We start from the raw sequence: 20,515 nt of genomic DNA on the forward strand, positions 1-20,515 counted from the left end.
CATATTTTTCGCAGCAGTTCCCCAACCACACTGTCGGCAAATTTCTTTGGTAAAAACATTCATTTTTTTCATAAAGTGTAAAAATCAAAACACAGACTGCACAATGCTAAAGAAGCACTCTTTCAATAAAATATTACGTAACATTTATTCAAAATATTCTATTTAAATGCCCAAATGCTCCAGTAATATTTTGATGATTTTAGGATGGCCTGTATCTATGGACGGTCTCTCTCTGGCCATTTGGGAGTGCCCTAAGTGTATTTGCGTTACAAATTTTTCAGAACGCATATGTATTGCCATGCTTGAATTGGTTGTTTTTATTACGCCTGGCTCATCTGATTCCCTTTTTTGCTGACGTGTGGGCAGTCGTCTCGACTTTTAAAAAGTTCGATGCATACGTTGCGTCTCTAGTAAATGGGTGAGTTCGCTTGATGTTTAATTATGTCTTCTCACCCTAAAACTGCTCTTATCACAAATATGCTATGTCAACCATGTCACGTAATCGGAATAAAATAATAAATATATCGGGGGTATAGATAAAAAGATCTCTGTCAATGAACCTGCCAATTCTCTGGCAAACAGCGATTTCTTTTGTAGCCCTCTATGCTGTCTAACCCACACTTTTATTAACCGCTAATAATATGCTGAGGCTTGGAAAACGTGTAAAAGCATGTTAGGATTTCCGCGATGTCTGTCACATAACGTTTTCCCAGATATCTGAACGGCGCCCTTCACGTACGTTAGGCTACTTCTAATGGCACTTTGATGGAAAAGTTCTTTGTTAACGAGTATCTCGTTAACAGCTCGGTAGTTACGGTAAAAATGAATTTTTCGTCAAATACTACTTTTTCCGACGTTCTTCTAAGCTTACGAATCAGTGTCTTCTATTTTGCTCTCCGGCCTAAAGTCAGTGCCGGTTGGTCTAGTCAAGTAAAATCGGGGCCACTATGCCAATCCAGTGCTGGTTTGTTGAGTCAGAGCAGAATTTGTCAAGTCAGTCACGGTTGCAATTTTATTCGAAGAGACTAAAGCATTGCTCTGGCATTCAAATGAATTCCGCCCACTTGAGCCTAAATAAACATCCTAATCAACGTCATGAATTCGGTTCTTTTGCTGTATAGACTGCCCAAGTTAAGAAACTTATTTTTTCACTTATAACAGATGATTGACCAACCGTTTGACTGGGAATGTGGCTTACCCAAAAACGAAAACGGATAACACCACTTACAAATTTTGGCACAGCTGTGTTGTATCTGCTGCAGTGCACACAAAGACGTCTACCTCAGCGTAGAGGGTGAAACGGGTCGCTTACAAATAAAACTCACAAGAAGGAGCACGCGACAATCTACTTTTCCAAGCAAAACCAACGTCATGTGACTTACTACCATGTCGGCGACAGAGAATTAGCAAGCCGCACACTATTCCGTTTTAGGAAAAAGACATTGTCGCTGCAGAACAGGTCATTATATATTAAGCTACCGTTTTATTGAGAGCATGCATAACATTGCAATGTTTTCTTTCCAAATCCTGCACAGACATACGTTTTTGTATACTTAATAAACGTTGTCGCTGTAAAAGGGTTATTCATGTTATATGTTGCTCATACTGAAGTTTTAGGTGACGTTTTACCGGTTCTTACTTACAAACGCGTAATTGTGCCTATCAAATTTTGGTATACAGTCGAATCCACTTATAACGATACCGCTTATAACAATATATCGGATATACCGATGGACAACGATTGCACCGTCCAATTTTGTATGCTTTCTATGGTAAAATAACCCGCTTATTACGATGCTCCCGAGCCGCGATATCGGATATAGCGATTGAATCCGCTTACCGCGCGCGCCGAAAATGCGAGCTGCCACCGGCGCTGGCGCCGGCACTCGGCGCCGACAGCACACGACGCGCCTTGCATCCCGTCCAGTCCTCAGAAAACGAGTCGACTGCGCCAAGCGAGAGGAGGAGCAGCTTTTCTTATGGTCGGCGCTTCACGAAGACGCGTCGGGTCTCGACGATTTTCTCCATGCCGACGATGGTGTGGAAACGTCCGAGTGCCTCAGTGACGAGGCGATCGTTGCGAGTGTGCGTGGTGCAGCGGACAGCGGTGAAAGCGACGACGACGACGACGCGGCTGAGCAGCCTACCCAGGTACCGTCATCGCACGAGGCCCAACGAATGATAATGTCCATACGGGACTTCATTTTCGCGAAGGACCTCCCGCTCAGCTATGGGGAGCAATTAGATGCTCTCGAAAAAGATGTGCGTCAGCTTCGCGTGAAGCAGTCAAAGCTGACTGACTATGGCTTTTCTGCAAACGAGTAGTTGCACTACCTCACTTGCATGCTAATAAAATGTTTTGATCTCTCTTGTAGCTTTTTTTTCTCGACCCGCTTATAACGATTATCGGTTATAACGATGGGATTTTCTTGGCACTTGGATATTGTTATAAGTGGACTAGACTGTATTACATTTTGGGTACATTCGTCAACATGTGAACCGAACATTTAAAAACCACTTCGTTCAAATGAAAATATTTTTGGTGACATTGCACTTATCGAAATCCTCGTTTCTCAAACAAGCTCCCGAAAAAAATTACCAGGAAGGAGATTGTATATTAACGATGAGCACAAACTGACTGACCATATTTTATTCCGGAGTTTTTTGCCTAAATATAGCCTCGGACAAATCAAGGTGTACCTTTTTGTTGAGACATAAATTGGTTAACTGTTGATTCAACAGTGAGATTCAGAGAACTCGCCAGAAAGCCACTTTGTCACGAAGAGCAATATTAATAATTTATGCTAGAGATTCCTTAGTCGATAGTTCTCTAGTAGCACAAGGGTATACTGTTAAGCTGCAGAAAGCTAAATGTTTTGTCATCTTTTTAGGCAGTACGTTCATTAATGTGTCGGAGTAGTATATCTCAACTCTTGGCACTTACATTGTTAAAAATTACAGAAGTGGTAAATAGTTGTTTCACCGGATTTGGCTTCTGTGGCTCAGCTGTCAATGGTGATAAAGTGCGTACTTTAGGACTGTCCCAGGATTGACTCTCCAACCAATTTTCAACGTTTGACGAGCAAAGCTACGCAGTGCGTATGACCACTGTGGGTGTTTCCGAAATATCACGTCATCTCGACAGTTTTATTATCATTATCAGCCTACCAACGTCCACTATAGGACGGAGTGCTCTCCCATTGACTTCCGGCTGCTCCTTTCCTCCGCTGCTCGAACCTCGCTGTCTCCCCCGAATTTCTTTATTTCATCCCTTTTCTGGGTACGATCTTTCTTTTCTGTACAGATCATGTATTAGCCAAACTGTTGCCCCATACTTCCACCGATTGTTGTTTGCTCGTATTCTGTGACCAGCCCATGTCATTTCTGTTTATTTGCACAATGGTATTATCTACGCAAGATTCTTCGGTAACCCAGCGAGCTCGTTTCCTCTAAATGAGAGTTTTTCCTAGCAATATTTGCTCCATGACTGGGGAGCAGCCCTAAGTTTGTATTTGAGTTGATTAACAAGGCGCCAATTTGTAGCTGCTGTAGTCATCATTGGAATTGTACACTTTGTAAAATAATATTTTGGTTCATAGAGATAGTTTACTTTTCTTTATTTAGGAGCGCTCATCGAGTGCTCTCAAACCGATGCATATCATGCGCCGGATTTCTCTCTGGCATTTGCTGTAAGGACTAACAATATTTTGTTTATTTATTTTATTTATTTATTTCGACAATACTGCTGGCCACGAATGGACCTAAGCAGGAGTGGTCGTGTTACACTGTGTTAAGGTCACTTACGCAATTCCTATTAGGTAAAATACTGTCTGTGAAGAAGGCAGTACAAACCTAATCAGAACATCTGTCAGAATTCCTATTTTAGAAATCAAACATTTCATCAATACATTTCAACAAACTAACTGAAGATACAAGTTATGGGGGGAGATTGTACCAGTCGGTAATGGTGGTGGGAAAAAACGAATATTATGTTTGAGTGCGCAATGTGATAGGCGTCAACTCAGCGGAATGATAGCGGCTCGTGGGACGCGACGACAACAGAGTGAGTAAGGCCGATGCATGAAATCGCGAACGTCCTTGTGCTAAATAAAAAAGAAATTTTAGCCTGACTATTTTTCTGCGAGATTCCAGTGTTGATAGTTTGCTCATTTTCATTATATCGGATGGGGAGTCAAGACGGCGATAACTATTTCATATAAAGCGGACAGATAATTTTTGTACTTTTTCAAGATTATTAACGTCTTGTTAGTATGCGGGTGCCAAACTACGCATGCGTATTCTAATCTCGGTCGTATTATTGTGTTATATGGAAGAAGCTTTATGTTGGAAGGTGAGCGTTCCAGTTTATGTTCCAGCAAACCCAGTTTTCTAAGAACTTACACTCACTTTTTAAGGATGGGTGTAGACCAAGTAAATTGCTATTTATTGTAACCCGAATGTATTTGAAACTGTCTGTTTGAGAGAAAGCAACGCCTTTAGTTTGTGTACTGTTATTCATATGGCTGTGTTTTGTTAGTAATAAGCATGAAACCGATTTTGTCAGAGGTTATGTCCCAGCGGTGGCACCATAATTTATTGCTTCAAGACTGTCATTTAAAATTTGCTGTTTCCTAATGAAAATACTAGTGCTTGACAACAAGCTATCATCCGCAAATTGTCTGATTGTAATCCTTCTTTCATACAGTTTGTTAAATCGTTATTATATATCAAAAAAATTAGCGGTCGTAGGACACTGCCTTGCGGTACACCGGAATTTACAGGAAGACGTTGTGAACAAGAACCATTGATATCGACAAATTGCAAACGGGAGTATAAATAGGATTTCAACCAGTTCACAATGATCAACAGAAACCCAAGTACATTATGCTTAAATATTCACTTTGTGTGAGAAAGTCTATCAAAATTATTACTTAAAGGACAACTGCACTCATATTTTCCACAATGTAAAAATGTCACCCAAAAGTACACATAAAAAGGGTGCGAAATGCAAAATACTGCGCTTCAAACATCAACGCACTAGACACAAACGACTCGCGAAATTGGCGTTTTCGGAACCGAAACTGAATAAAAACGGTGGGCATAGCGGCGGCCGTACGTGACATACGTTATGAAACGGAAGCGGCAGCGCCAGGACCGACGGCTCCTCAGAGCGGCATTCTAATGCGAGTGGTAGCGCCGCGTTTCGCTCTGTTATTTGCACAGACGAACTTCCAATAGCGTATGCCCATGATATTGGAGTTACGCGAAATTCCGGCATTACGTTGTTATCAGTCGAGATGAAGTAGACCACCCGACAGTAATAACTGCCGGAGTAGCAATTTTGGGCATTGCAAGTAAAAAATCGGACCCTGATTTACAAAGCTACTTGCCCGTACGACTAAGAAAAGCAGCTTTCGTTATAGCCGATGCCCCGGCTGTCACGTCGCTGTTTTTGAAGGGTACAAACCCCACGCAGGCGGCGAGCAATCACTACTTGTACTATAAATAAAGTATAGAAACAGTTTCGTCAATATCGGCCTAGTATTTTTATCCTTGCTGCACATCGAGAACCTAGTTATAAAAGTGGTCTGAAACTAAAAGCCAGCTTCCACAGCTAAATGATGTACTTAAGCCCGAAAACATTTCGTACGTACCGCTGTTTTCTACTTTAACAAAGACAGGTACTGTTGAAAACCTTTCACTTTCAAATAAAGTAATTGTAATGCTCAAAGTAAATACTTAACTTGGGAGTTGAACAAAAATCTAGGATATTACTCGGGAGAGGAGCAGTTTCGTTTCTTTTCGCACTTCGCGAAGACCATGGCCGATATTTGTGCGGATGTATTTGTTACTACGAAAATAGCTGATATAATGGTTACCACCATTTCTTGCATTGTCTCAATTCTTTCATCCATCATACATTTGACATATTTTCCACTTGCCAGAATGCGAGGGTATCCATCTAAATCTACATGAGGGAAATATTCGGCCACCAGAAGCCCTATGATTTATTGGTAACACCGAAAATGGTAATGTTAAGGATGTTGAGGTGACGAATCAGAATTATGTTGGCTGAAAAGCAGAGTGGAATATTGCCTGGGACATTTACCACCTGGGACAGAAAAAAAGTATGTTGTACCTAATAAGCTTTTTGTGCCTGCTTAGGCAGCGCTAGTATTAAAGAAAGGGTATAAATCATAGTTTTATTAGCAGTTTTTGCTAAGATGGCATGTCATCACACCTCTACAAAGAAAAAACCAATAGTAATATTTATCATCAATATAGTCGTCTGTATTTTGGCACGGGCAATATGCACAGAGCTACTGATGGATGGAGACACGCGTTTAAATGGTATGTAAGACATTCTCCGCAAAGCTTCATGCGGGAAGTTAAGCGTGCATTGCGATTTTAACTAGAAACGTAACAGTGATTGTGGGTGCACACCGCAGCCCCGGGGAACACCGACTACTAGAAAAAAAATTATCTTTAAGTTTCGCATGCACGACTTGCCTAAGGTCACACAGTATGTCGCATCTTCTGTTTATTTTAAGCAGGCCCTAACACCTATTACCCTTGTAGGAACAAAATATCTCCTACGCAAGAGTATACGCAAGGACACCACATTTTTGTTGCAAAACAAACCCTTAGAAATGCCACGTTTACGGCGATGACAGGATTCAAACTAACCACACACCTAAGGCAAAAAAACTACATCGGAAGCATTTTCTGGTAATTCGTAACATCTCTCTTTTTATATTTTGCGAAAATTTCGACTTTCATTGCCAATTCAAGCATAGAAAATGGGAATAGTTGACCATTGTCGATAAAATCGAATGTTGAACCGACCCCACACAATCCACTGAAACATCGCTGTATAAAAACGAAAGCTGCTTACTTAATAAACTAATTAAGTACCTCGGCGGTCCTTTGGCGGGCATGCCGCATCACTAACCGCCGTTTGTCTCCGGTTCGGTGGCGCCGCTATTACTACAAAACGCTTCACTGTTCTAGCCCTTACAAGTTTTCACATTTATCGAAAAGTAAAGTGCACATCAAAGCCTTTCCTTTAAAACATGCGATAAATAGCGGCGGAAATGGTTTTTACTAAATTACCCAGTCTAACCGGAACTAGTCACACTACGACGTTTACGAAACTTTGCGCTTGTGTATAGAAAAGATATTGTGAATATTTTAATTTCTGCAAAATCTTTGCCGAAAAGAGTGTTTTAAGAGATCCGCGTGGGCTTAAGAGTTCGCCAGCTGAGACCTTAAATCACACGTCTGTGGCGTGCTTTTCTTCGTCGTGCGATATCTACCTGGTTTAAAGCCTGAAACCTGAAATACAACTTTTTAAAATTTTATACGCCCTCCAAAGGGTGCAAGTGAATCCCCCGACAAATTGTTCAAACAAGCGATATTCGATCACGCAGTAGCACATGGGCCACCGTAAAAACAACCAGTGCGTCTCCCGAAAGCAACTGCTAATACTATGTTGTGAAATAAAAATTAGCTATTACGCTCACTGAAGCTGTCACAATGACCCGTTAACCCCCACGGCTGCTCTGAAACTCAAGTCCTCAAGACACCATTTTGCATTGAACTTATGCTATGCAAAGACTTTCCTACTGAGTGCCTTGAGAAATCATTTTATATGGGTTCCATCACCGATTTAAGCACTGCAAGATAAAGGAGAAATTGCTCGAGGTAAGATTAGTGCCAACACTGCAGTAATCGTATCTCCCTGCGTTCTTTTATCATTATCCAAACTGCGTATATCCAACCACCATTTTCCAAATGCATGAACTATCATTCGTTAGTCTTCTCTAGTCGCACCTTGCCAGCCACGTGTCCCACGTTTCGTTTTATATATGCGCAAGGTTTCAGTTTGTACAACCATACCGAATTCCACAGACGAAGACGACCATATTTCTCCATATTTGCAGAATTCCTAATTGTTAAAAGCGATGATAAAATTGCAGTCACCTGGTGGGTTTATGATTGACTGAAGAGCAGTGATTTTGTCACATGTGACAGACTTACCAGACTTTTTCCAAAAGGAAGTCAACAAGATCAGCCTAGTTTTGATGACTAATATATTTTATCTCTACCCATTTTAAAATTTTTACCATTCCTTTTGGTTTTAAAGCACTTTTATTTAGCCGTCAATTCTATTCGCTATTTGATTCGCACCAGTGTTAAGAAATTCTTAACAAAGAGCGAACGAAAGCCGCTGCTAAACTATGAAATTGCCGCCTAAAAGTTCCAAGGCTTATTGCATGATGTAACATCGTCAACCTCACGCCTTGCTGGTATACTCGTCTTGGCACACGCTGCAGCGCTGTAATAGTGTTCTATGTGCTTTCCTTTCTACCTTTAAACGAGAATGCCATACTGCCCCACAAATATGTGAAGTTTTCCTTATTGTTGTGAGGCAGAGGAGACGGTATATATTACAGTGCATTGCCAAGAACTCTTATGGCAGTTTTGTAGTCGGCACAAAGCTCCAAAAATCGGGAAAGTCTGAGGTTAAAAGGCGAATGCATATTCACTCATACAATAACCCACAAAATGTACCGTAGAAGGCGCACTACACAAAAAACGTTTGTGTGCATACACAATAGTCGTACACGGCTATTTTGTATACACAATGGACCCCAGAATAAATTTTTCGCCTTTCACATGGTCACTTCAGACTGTTTATCAATACGGCGTTTATTATTTTTTCGCGTTTATAAATATTTTGGAATATTTATTTTTTTGCGTAATTACAATCATAGGGAGGTATAAATTAGTGGTTACATATGCAAAGCAGGAACGTAGTGTGTTAGCTATATAAAACTTGTAAAATAACAAAACAAGCCACAACATTAAAATTGAAAGCCGTAAAAATATGCACAAAACAAAAGTATAAAACCGAATGCTTCCATTGGTTATAGGTTTATAAAATACTCAAGTAATTGCAAAAATATTGGAACTTCTGTATAATAAAAAACAAACAAGTAGAAAACAACGTGAAACAAATACATTGAAAAATAACAAGACAGCAAAGTAGAACTTCCTATCCAAAATCACAGCGAAATTTTGGTGTAGTTTTTGAAACAACCAAAACAAAACACATGAAAAAAAACGGTATATCGGAGTGGCAAATGGTTTCTTCTCGCTATCAAAAATATTGGCTCTTTATTAGAAGAACAGTACTAATCGCAATCGAAAATAATAAGGAAGCGTTCCTAGCGAAGAGTTTCCGTTACGCTATCCATATATAAAAAATATATTTGCGTTAAAAGAACTAGTGTGAATGTAACATGCTTAAATGCTCAGTTCGGGCAGGAAACCAACTCATCACTTCGATTTCCAGTTGCGTGAAAATGATTTTATAAAACGCTCGTAAACGACATCGCCCTGCGCATTGACATTGTGCGGAGCCGGTGCAGATATTGCTACAGGTCAAAAACGCATCATGGTTCAAGCAAGTGTGTTAGGTGCCCGCAGAGCACTCGGTATGCAGTTTTATAACTCACCGGTTTTACATCCTATTGAAATGAAAGAAGAAAGTAACAAAGCTTAGCAGGCATTGTTATTTGTTTGCAAAAAAACAGCACCACTAGCGTTGAAAAACAGGCATTCTCTTTATATTTTTGAAAATTTTGAAAACCTCAAAACATCTCAGTAACTTTGGTAAGTACCGTCCTGAGTTTTTAAAAGCTGGGGCTTTTTGCCTCTTTTCTCGTCGTCATCGTGGACGTGTTCGCCGTCTTACATAGTCACGGCACTGAAGCCGGGGGACACTTGTTTACACCTCGCGCTAGAACGTAACTCAACCTAAAAAACGCCGGTAAACTCGTGTACGCCTCGCGCTACAATGCTTCATTCTTCAAAATGCGCGACCCTTATGCAGCAAAGCTCTCTACCTCTACCCCAAAGGTTGCACATCTATTGGAAAAAACGCCAAAGCGCTAATAATACAAATACGCACCTATACACATGAACGGCGACTACCTTCATAGACAAGTTTTTGTGTGAACTCCGGAAGGCTCAACTTCTGAATACGTCTTGGAAAACGGTGTGCCGCATGGCGCCGTACTAAGGCCGGTGCTGTTCGTCCTGACCCTCATTTCACTCAAGAGAATCCTGCCGCTTGGAGTGAAGATGACCCCGTACGCGAATAATATCTGTGTGCGGCACGCTACTCGTTCCTGACAATGAGCACAGAAGAGATGACACAGAGCCATATTCAACAGTTGTAACCACCTAGCAGCCCGTTTCCTTCAATTTTCTCCTGATAAGGGCGTGGTCATGGCTTTTACGCGGAAAAATAGGGATCGCTATTCATTGATACTGGGCGGGCACATACTTTCGTATGCAGGAGCTGATAACGTTCCGGAAGTTTCGAAAGACCGCAACATTAACTGCTAAACCGAAGTCGAACGGATACGGAGGCGCATTTGTTCGGGCGCTCAGGTTTTTAAATGTCTTGAGAATTCCTCTTGGGGCCGTGATTGTCATTCTATGATTATGCTATGAGTATGGAGTTCTGTGTTACAGCCTCCCTATCCTGCATAAAATATATGAGACAATCAACAAATGCATTGAGGCCTAAAGAAACAGTAAGCTACACACCTGTCTTGGACTTCTGAATGGATTTTCCAGCCTTGGTACCATATCAGTGGCCCGTTGTTTACTTTTTGAAGTGCTCAGATGACGGGACACCCTTCGATTGCACTTCAGGCGTCGGCTACATGCAAGAAATTCCCCCCCCCCCCCCAAGTGGTAACGCCTCCAAGTGCTGCAGCTCTGCATAAGCCCAACCGATTCAAAGCATACCGGGGACTGTTCCTACCCACCCCTCCCAAATAATGCCACCACATTTCCCACCGTGAAAACTCGTTCTGCTACAAATTACATATGGTATCTCAGGAATTGAATCAAAAAGACTATTCCTTCTCGTAAATCATTCGCATCGTTCAAAATTACATGTATAGGGGCCATTTAGCAAGAACATTCATATTCACCCATTGTTCATCAACCATTCAAAGCTCTTCATTGGAATATACATAATGCCGCGAACCATACATTGGGTTTGTTTATTTGTGTTTTGCTTTTACCGCCCGGCTGCGCCGGTCTGTGTTATCTCTGCGCCAAGGGAAGCGCGTGTTCCATTCTTTCTTTCTGTGCCGCATGTGTTATCTGTTGTGATAGGGAGAGCATTCCGATCTAACGTGAACAGCCCAGAATAATCTTCTTGGATCCACTATGTTCTCGATGCGAATCGACGTTTCGAGAACCACGCGCGCCAAAAGATAAAAAGCCTGCAGTGCGGACGCCGGGGCATTCGATTCTGCGACGCTCGCCGACGCACGTACGTCACTTTGTTGACCACTGCTTCGCCGCCTCTGTATTCTTTTCAGTTGTTAGGGGAGCACAAGTTCGCTCCAATAAACTTGTTTCTTTTCCAAACAACTGCTTCGTCCTTGGCTACGTGACATCTGGTGGAGGTGCTGGGTAGTATGCGCACAGCCCGAGAAATCTCCGCACGCCCTTCTTGTCTTTCGGCCTTGGGAAGTTCGCAATGGCTGAAGTTTTTGCCGGGTCAGGTAGGACTCCCGCGGCGTTGACGACGTGGCCCAAGAACTTGAGTTCCCCGTATGCGAAACGGCACTTTTCAGGCTTCAGCGTCAACCCCGACGTACGAATGGCCTCGAGTACAGACTCCAACCTTGCAAGGTGTTCGTCGAAAGTCCGGGGGAATACCACTACGTCGTCGAGGTATACGAGGCAGGTGTGCCACTTAAGGCCAGCTAGCACAGTGTCCATGACTCTTTGAAACGTCGCTGGTGCTGTGCACAGCCCAAACGGCATCACCTTGAACTCGTATAGGCCGTCTGGGGTTATAAATGCAGTCTTCTCTCGGTCTCTCTCGTCCACTTCAATTTGCCAGTAGCCGGTCTTCAGGTCCATCGATGAGAAGTACTTCGCGTGGCAGAGGTGGTCGAGGGCGTCGTCGATTCGGGGGAGGGGGTACACGTCCTTTTTCGTGATTTTGTTCAGTCGGCGGTAGTCAACGCAAAACCTTAATGTGCCGTCTTTTTTCTTTACGAGTACGACGGGCGCAGCCCAGGGGCTTTTCGATGGCTGTATAATGTCATCGCTCAGCATGTCGTCGACTTGAGTCCGGATGGCTTCCCGTTCGTGTGAAGAGACGCGGTACGGTGACTGTCGGGTAGGTCGGGCTCCATCTTCGGTTATTATTCGGTGCTTCGCTAGAGGGGTCTGACGTAGTTTTGCGCTCGACGAAAAACATTCGCTATAGCGACGCAGCAAAGCCAATAATTTTTTCCGTTGTTCTTGCGGTAGCGCCGGATTCACGTCGAATGGCTGCGGGAGCTTGAATGTTTCTACGGGTGTGCGTTCAAAGTCGGCGACCGCGATCACATCACTTGCTTCTTGCGTTTCTTCGAGGAACGCAATTGCAGCTCCCTTGTTTAAATGCTGGTACTCTTCGGTGAAATTAGTGACCAAAACGTGAGATTGGCGTTGCTTAAAGTGCGCAATGCCTCTTGCGACGGAGACACCGCGGTCGGAGACACCGCGAGACACTACCGGCGCTTCGTCGCAAACTTCGCACGCATTGCAGAGCCACTCACGCACTTGACGAAAGATAGCACCCCTTTCAGCTGGGAAAACGACCAAGAAAAAGCATTCGGCGAGCTGCAAACACGCCTGCAAAGCCCGCCCGTGCTCGCTCATTTCGACGGAAATGCCGAGACGGAAATGCATACGGACGCCAGTGATATAGGCTTGGGTGCCGTCCTTGTCCAAAAGCAAAGCGGCTGCGAAAGGGTAATCGCCTATGCTAGCCGTGGTCTGTCGAAGGAGGAGAAAAACTATTCTGCCTCTGAGAAAGAGTGCCTGGCTATTATATGGGCGATTTCAAAATTTCGCCCATACGTGTATGGAAGGCCATTCAAGGTTGTAACAGACCACCATGCGCTGTGTTGGCTCGCCAATTTGAAGGACCCCTCTGGCCGTCTTGGGCGGTGGAGCTTGCGCCTGCAGGAGTTCGACGTTACGGTCGTTTATAAATCCGGCAGGAAACACTCCGACGCCGACTGCCTGTCCCGCGCCCCCGTCGACCCACCACCACAAGACTCTGATGAAGACAGCGCGTTCTTCGGGATCGTGACGGAGAGCGACCTAGCCGCCCAGCAGCGTGCCGACCCCGACTTACGCGTCATAATCGAGTACCTCGAGGGATGCAACGTTGCCGTTCCTAGGACCTTCAAACGCAGCTTACCAGCATTCAGCCTGAGAAACTCCGTCCTTGTGAAGAAGAATTTCAGCCCCGGAACAAGAGCGAATTACCTTCTCGTCATCCCCGCGGACCTTCGTGACGAAATTTTGGAAGCGTGCCACGACGACCCGTCTTCCGGACATCTGGGCACAGCCCGCACTATTGGAAAAATCAAGGCGAGGTACTACTGGCCCGGCCTTACCTCTGACGTCACCCACTACGTCCGGAGCTGCCGTGACTGCCAGCGACGAAAAACGCCGCGGACAAGACCCGCCGGACTTCTGAAACCGATCGCCGTCCCATCGAGACCATTTCAACAGATTGGAATGGACCTTTTAGGCCCGTTCCCTACGTCACGATCACAGAACAAGTGGATTGTCGTAGCGACAGACTACATGACGCGCTACGCAGAGACCGCCGCTCTTCCGAGGGGGACTGCACAAAAAGTGGCGAAGTTCTTTATAAGCCAAGTTGTGCTGCGACATGGAGCCCCGGAAGTTCTAATCACAGACCGCGGAACGGCATTTACTGCGGAGCTGATGCAAGGAGTATTACGCTACAGCAACACGGATCACCGAAGAACGACGGCGTACCACCCCCAAACGAACGGACTAACAGAACGTCTGAACAAGACAATCGCAGATATGCTATCAATGTACGTTGACGTTGAACATAAGACTTGGGACGAAGTGCTCCCGTATGTCACGTTTGCGTACAACACGGCTATCCAGGAGACGACACAGCTGACGCCGTTCGAGCTTGTCTACGGTAGAAGGCCGACTACGATGCTCGACGCCATGCTTCCGCACGTAGAAGACGACGACCTCAACGCCGACGTCCACGGATATCTTCAACGTGCGGAGGAGGCCCGCCAGCTCGCTCGAGTTCGTATAACGGACCAGCAGCTGGTGGATGCGGACCGCTACAACCTCCGACGCCGAGACGCCGAGTACCAACCAGGGGATCGTGTTTGGGTTTGGACTCCCATCCGACGACGAGGACTCAGTGAGAAGCTCCTGCGACGGTATTTCGGACCCTACCAGATTCTACGACGTGTTGGCCAACTTACCTACGAAGTGATCCCCGATGGTGACTCCGGCACATCACGACGACGCACGCGGCCTGAAGTCGTCCACGTGGTTCGCTTAAAACCTTTCTACGGACGATGACGAACTTTTATTTTCATTTGTTCGGACTGTCACTTATGTTAGCATCGGGTCGATGCACTCTTAGAGGGGGGGGTAATGCCGCGAACCATACATTGGGTTTATTTATTTGTGTTTTGCTTTTACCGCCCGGCTGCGCCGGTCTGTGTTATCTCTGCGCCAAGGGAAGCGCGTGTTCCATTCTTTCTTTCTGTGCCGCATGTGTTATCTGTTGTGATAGGGAGAGCATTCCGATCTAACGTGAACAGCCCAGAATAATCTTCTTGGATCCACTATGTTCTCGATGCGAATCGACGTTTCGAGAACCACGCGCGCCAAAAGATAAAAAGCCTGCAGTGCGGACGCCGGGGCATTCGATTCTGCGACGCTCGCCGACGCACGTACGTCACTTTGTTGACCACTGCTTCGCCGCCTCTGTATTCTTTTCAGTTGTTAGGGGAGCACAAGTTCGCTCCAATAAACTTGTTTCTTTTCCAAACAACTGCTTCGTCCTTGGCTACGTGACAATATATACATATATATAACTGGTGAAATGTTTTATTCTCTTGTGGAACGACAAACATCTTGGACAACGCCTAAGCTCTATGCTCTAAAGGAGGTAATCGGTTAGGTCCTGGGCCATGAGCCGCACCAGCGGAGCATTTTCACGGATTCCGAGGCAGCTCTGCGAAATATGTCCAGAAGTCGAATCCCCCCTAACAAATTGCAGCCCTTGGCACGCGTACTGAAAAGTTCCGTTTATACGGAAATATCAGAATACGGAGTTCATACGGAGTGTTACGCACCCAAGCGTAATGAATGTAAATAATATTTCTACAAACATGGGAAATGTATGACTTCGCACAATATGAACGTTCAGCACAGTTTTCGTGTTTTTACCTTGATTGATGAGCCCAATCACGCTCGGCATGACTTCCGTATACTCCGTATATACAGAATTTACACGGACAATAATTTCGCGGTTGTATTGATCATACGGACTTAAAACAGGTGTCAAATTTTTCAATAGGCTTGCACTGTTTCATTGTCATGTGCTTCTAAAAACTTTTTCTTGTTTTGTGGCGTCTTTATGTCATGCTAGGAATGTACTCCGCATTCCTATAATTCCGTATTTACGAAACGTTCTATGAGGAACCTTTGCCTGATCGGCTGGTTACAGCATTATTTTAACTGGAAACCTTGACACAGTGGCACCAAACGGAACCCAAAAGGCGACGAACCGGCCCATAAAAGCCTTCTGCGCCTGAAATACCAGAATGTGTATTTTACGAAAACACAAGCTTCTGCCACCGCTCCCCACGTTGCTGTCACTCAAAGAAACATCTGTGGAGTAATGTGATAAATACCGGCTGCTTTGTTCACGCTATTCACCATAATTGGTCAAGGAGCCCGCGACACCTCCCTCGTAACCTGAAAACCTAGTGTCAGCGTGTACGGTGCAACTGTGAATACACAAATAGTTACGTATTTCACCTTCGAATGACGCAAAGTCCGCACTGTGATGATTGTTGTTGTGTCGAAACCGTTTAACACATTTTGTTATAATTTACCTCCCACACAGTACAAAGATCACTCCTCCTTGAAAGCAATGAATCTGTAGAAAAGAGACCAATAGGTCTCAAGTATATTTGAAGACCATGGATTTGTACCTCGAAGCAGCGCCAGGCTCTACGGACTTTGTGCTGTGATTTGTATGACATTGGAACGTTTTAATATCGTCAATTATGTGGCTGAAGCTCATACCAAAAAATAGCCTTCACTTAGTGCGGCCATGCTAGGATATACGTAGCGTGAGCTGGCTATTGTTGGCCTCCCTGGTTGTCCAAGATTAGCTTAATTATCCTGCTTACTGCTGCTTCGATGACACACACACGGTATAGAGATTATGTGGCACATCACTATTTATTTCTGCTGAACGTCTGGGTGCTTCTCTGTTGCCATAATTACGGCTGGGTGGTCAAGATAGCAGCACGCTGCCGGCTCCGCAGCAGCGTTAGACTTGGCTACTGCACAACGGAAGCACACGCCTGGGCAAGCTCGGGCCCCAGTGCGTCGGCCGCGGCTACGACGTCCCTCCTCTGGAATGCACAGAACGGCGTTGCGCGCGTGGCGGCGGAAGCTCCGGCGCGCCAGCTGTGTGCTGTTTGACGTCACTGCTCCTCCTGCACGCGCATCACGGCTCTGCAGGAGGCACGCGAAACTGCTCAACCTCGGCCAGTGTAGCTCACGCTACAGAACCACATTATTCTAAGTCTGTTATCCGGCGAAGTTTGCGGTAGTGTCTTTCCTTTTGTTTCCTGCCAGCTCTTCTGGTGACTTTACTTCCCCCATTGCGAAACCTAATGAGGGCAGCATGTAGGAGCCTGTAGACACTGGCAAACCTCTGCTTTTCGATAAAGAACCTTCATCCATCTCTTACTTTCTCTCTCTTCCTCTCACGCTAGGACACTCAGAGCTGGCGTCCCATCTCTTCTTTTGGAAGACATCATGTGTAATAGCAGTTACTTTAAAGCATGTGTTGGCGTTTGGGCACACACCGTCATCAGAAGACTGCCACTTTCAGTTTGTGTGTGCTTTTCCGTGTCGGTATTCTCGTTGAAATGTGCACACGCAGGTGTTCGCTGTAAGCGGTTTCAAAGATTGCGCAACGTGTTTCTCTGTGTAAAAACTTTCTAATCATGATCGCGGCACCGATGCGAATATCATCATCGGTGCCCGTAATCTCTCGTGAGCAGCTATACCTCGAGCTGCTTCATTTTTCTCCATTCGCCACCTTGTTTAGACAACCACCATCGCATCACCGGGACGTCTCGGCCCTTGGTCTCTTCTCTTAATGTTAATATGGTGCCGAAACCCGGGAAGAAGGCCCTCCTGAGATTCGGAGTCTTCCGAACTTCGGCCTTTAGGAGGAGGAGGACCCCTTGATACCGACGACGGACCGCTGTGATGGACTGAACCGGTGGTGGTACGCGAAAGTGACCGGGATGATGGGCGAACTAGACGACGACGGACCATTTGATGGACATATCGACGATGGTGCTACCGAGGGCCGACCGACGTGATGGCCAGATGACACGACGATGCAACCTCACCTCCGACGAGACTGCCCGATGGGTACAGAAACCGATTCTATGAAATTTGAGGTGCACGCTAGAGCTCATGGCATAATGGAGGATGCATTACCAGAACGGAGTATTCCTGTGTGTACGATGCGTCTTGACGAACTGAAAACAAAAAGGCAAGAGGTGCGGTTCACTACTCGAGAACTGCGCCGAGACGCAGAAGCGGCACTACGGTTGATCAAAATACCGACGATGTATACGATGGATTGAAGAGTTTCATGCCCCAGTTCAGAAAAACCGAAAATGCCTTAAGATCTCTAAACGACCTAATTGAACCATTCATAGGCACTGACTCCCTGGATGATGAATATGCCACAAACTTTGACTATGAAGATGAAATTACTTTTATCATGATCCGCTTATACTATCAACTGAAAACCAAAAAAATCCGACACCACAGAACAGTGCGAAATAATTGAGAAAGTGCATTCATCGGCCAACTTCGTGGAGTTTTTTACATTGACTGAACGGTGTTATGGCCAACATGATTTGAAAAACCCTGACGAAAAGGCTTTGACGACAGGAACTACGCATCTGTCAAATGTCCCGACACAAGCAGACAATAAGACGATGACCTGCTCTTTGACAGAAAGGGACGTTCAGACAAAAAATAGCAGGGTATTGTGTTCCCTACAAGAGTTCTCGGAAAATAACCCGATTGAGACAGGCTCTCAAACTACTGGCGTAACAGGGGAACACTCGTTGTTTTCCTTATGTGGGCCGACTAAACCCATGGACACTTTTCCTCGGAAAAAGAAACGACAAGATAAAAGAGGAATATTTGTCATAATCAGGAAAGGTATGCCCGAAACTGAAGATAGAGATACTGACATTTTCCAGAGACATCCTAAGAATGCCCCTACGCGAACACGACGCATTCTAGAGACAACACTACACGGCAGACATCATTCGAATGAAAAAAAGGCATCTGGCAGCAGTCGAACTGCAGCACTACAGAGACTGAAAAAGGACCGACATCATTCCAGACACTGTTTTCAGGGCGCAGTGAAAAAACCCGAAGAGCTTACATCAGAATACGAGACCGTTCAAGACGGGCTTCGAATTTCGACATGGCTAAGTGGACTACGCCGACAGACTCGGCGCTTGCTCAGAAAACGGACTCACCGTGTGTTTCGCCGTCGGACTGCCACACTGTATCCAACTGGAATGAACCTATGTACTCAACGGACACGGATTGACAAGATATTCTTTGTGGCCGGGGAAGATGTAGAAACTTTCTAATCATCATCGCGGCACCGATGCTAATATCATCATCGGTGCCGGTAATCTCTCGTGAGCAGCTATAGCTCGAGCTGCTTCATCTTTCTCCATCCGCAGTCTTGTTAATAGAACCACCATCGTATTACCAGGACGTCTCGGCCCTTGGTCTCTCCTCTTAATGTTTATAATCTGCGCTTCGTCCGATTCGAACTGAAATCGGTCTTCCTTCTAGTGCCTGAAAGGTTCGCCGTCTGTGTGACGTTTTAAATGCAGAGCATTTCTTTAACTCACGATGTCACCCGGCGATGGCGTGCCTCGGCGTCCGCAACAGCCGTTCGAGGTGCGCCCTCTCCCCCAATCCTCCTCTCCCGCATCACGCTACCCTCCTCGCTCTCAACAACAGGTCCGCACACCTACCCCTACACTATATAAAAAATAATACTTACCGGCGCCTGGTTTCGATCCCACGACCCTGCGAGCGGCACGCAAGGTACATGGTGCTCTACCCACTGCGCCACAAAGCCGACACAAAATGGAAGGCTACGAACGCGCCTTATATCCTTGACTCATTCAAACTACGTCAAGAAGCTGCTGATACAACGCATTCACTACCTGTGGGTGAAACGCGAGGTACATGGTGCTCTTCCCACTGCGCCACAAAACCGACACAGAATGAAAGGCTACGAAGGCGCCTTATATCCTTGACTTATTCAAACTACGTCAAGACGCTGCTGATACAACGCATTCACTACCACCAACTCCCCAAATACTAAACGTTAACGCAATACACCCACCCCCTATGCGACGCATTTACTCGAGTCCCCCTCGCGGGGAGATGGGCCCTTTCTTTTTTAATGGAGCCCAGTAGTACCCCCAATACACGAGGACCTTTGCGTGCCTGTATTTTTCTTCGGCCTTGTGTTGTTGTGTATGTCTGATGCTTTTTCAAGGTCTGGAAGGACTCCGTCGGCATTGACTACGGGGCATCAAGCACGAGTGGCTCGTTCATGAAGCTGCACTTTTGGTCTCTGAGCGTTATCCCCGACGTACGGGAAGCCTTGCGCACAGACTAGGACTATGCAAGATGTTCGACAAATGTTTGGATTAACACATTATCTTTGTCGAGGTATATGAGGCCAGTGTGCACCTCCAGGCAAGCTAGCACGATGTCCATCACTCTTTGTATCGTCGCTGATTGTGTTCTCCGGCCAAGGAGTATTACCAAGAACTAGCAAAGTCATCCAGCGTTAAAAAAGCAGAATTATACGTTTTCCCATATACTCTTCGGTTTGCTACGCTTAGTTTTTGGCTTCAAGCAAGAGAAGTACTTCCAGTTGCACTACAGGAAAACAGCATGGTTGATTCCTGTTACTGTGTATACTACAGTTATTTCGACTTTGTGCAATCGACGGCAGTGAATACAAAAACTCAAAGTACGTCTTTTTTTGTTTACAAGCAAGTATAAGTTTTAAAAGATTACGGTTGTGCAACCTTTTTATCAAACATGTCTAACATCCCTGCGGATAGCTTCATACCCGTGGGCTCCAAGCAAGGAACGGAAATGTCGCGCTTATCAGCCGCCATATTTGGTAAAAATCATGGGCTACGTACGGGGCATCTTACAAAGCTGCGCAGTCGAAAGAAAACAGTCGCTGTTGCGCTGTTGCAAAGGCCCCTACTTATCCCGTTTTTTTACTAGTAGCACAGGATACACG

This window comes from Haemaphysalis longicornis, unplaced genomic scaffold (assembly GCF_048455015.1).
Source record: "Haemaphysalis longicornis isolate Haplotype H1 unplaced genomic scaffold, Haemaphysalis longicornis Haplotype H1 scaffold_11, whole genome shotgun sequence".
Classification (NCBI taxonomy): Eukaryota; Metazoa; Arthropoda; class Arachnida; order Ixodida; family Ixodidae; genus Haemaphysalis; species Haemaphysalis longicornis.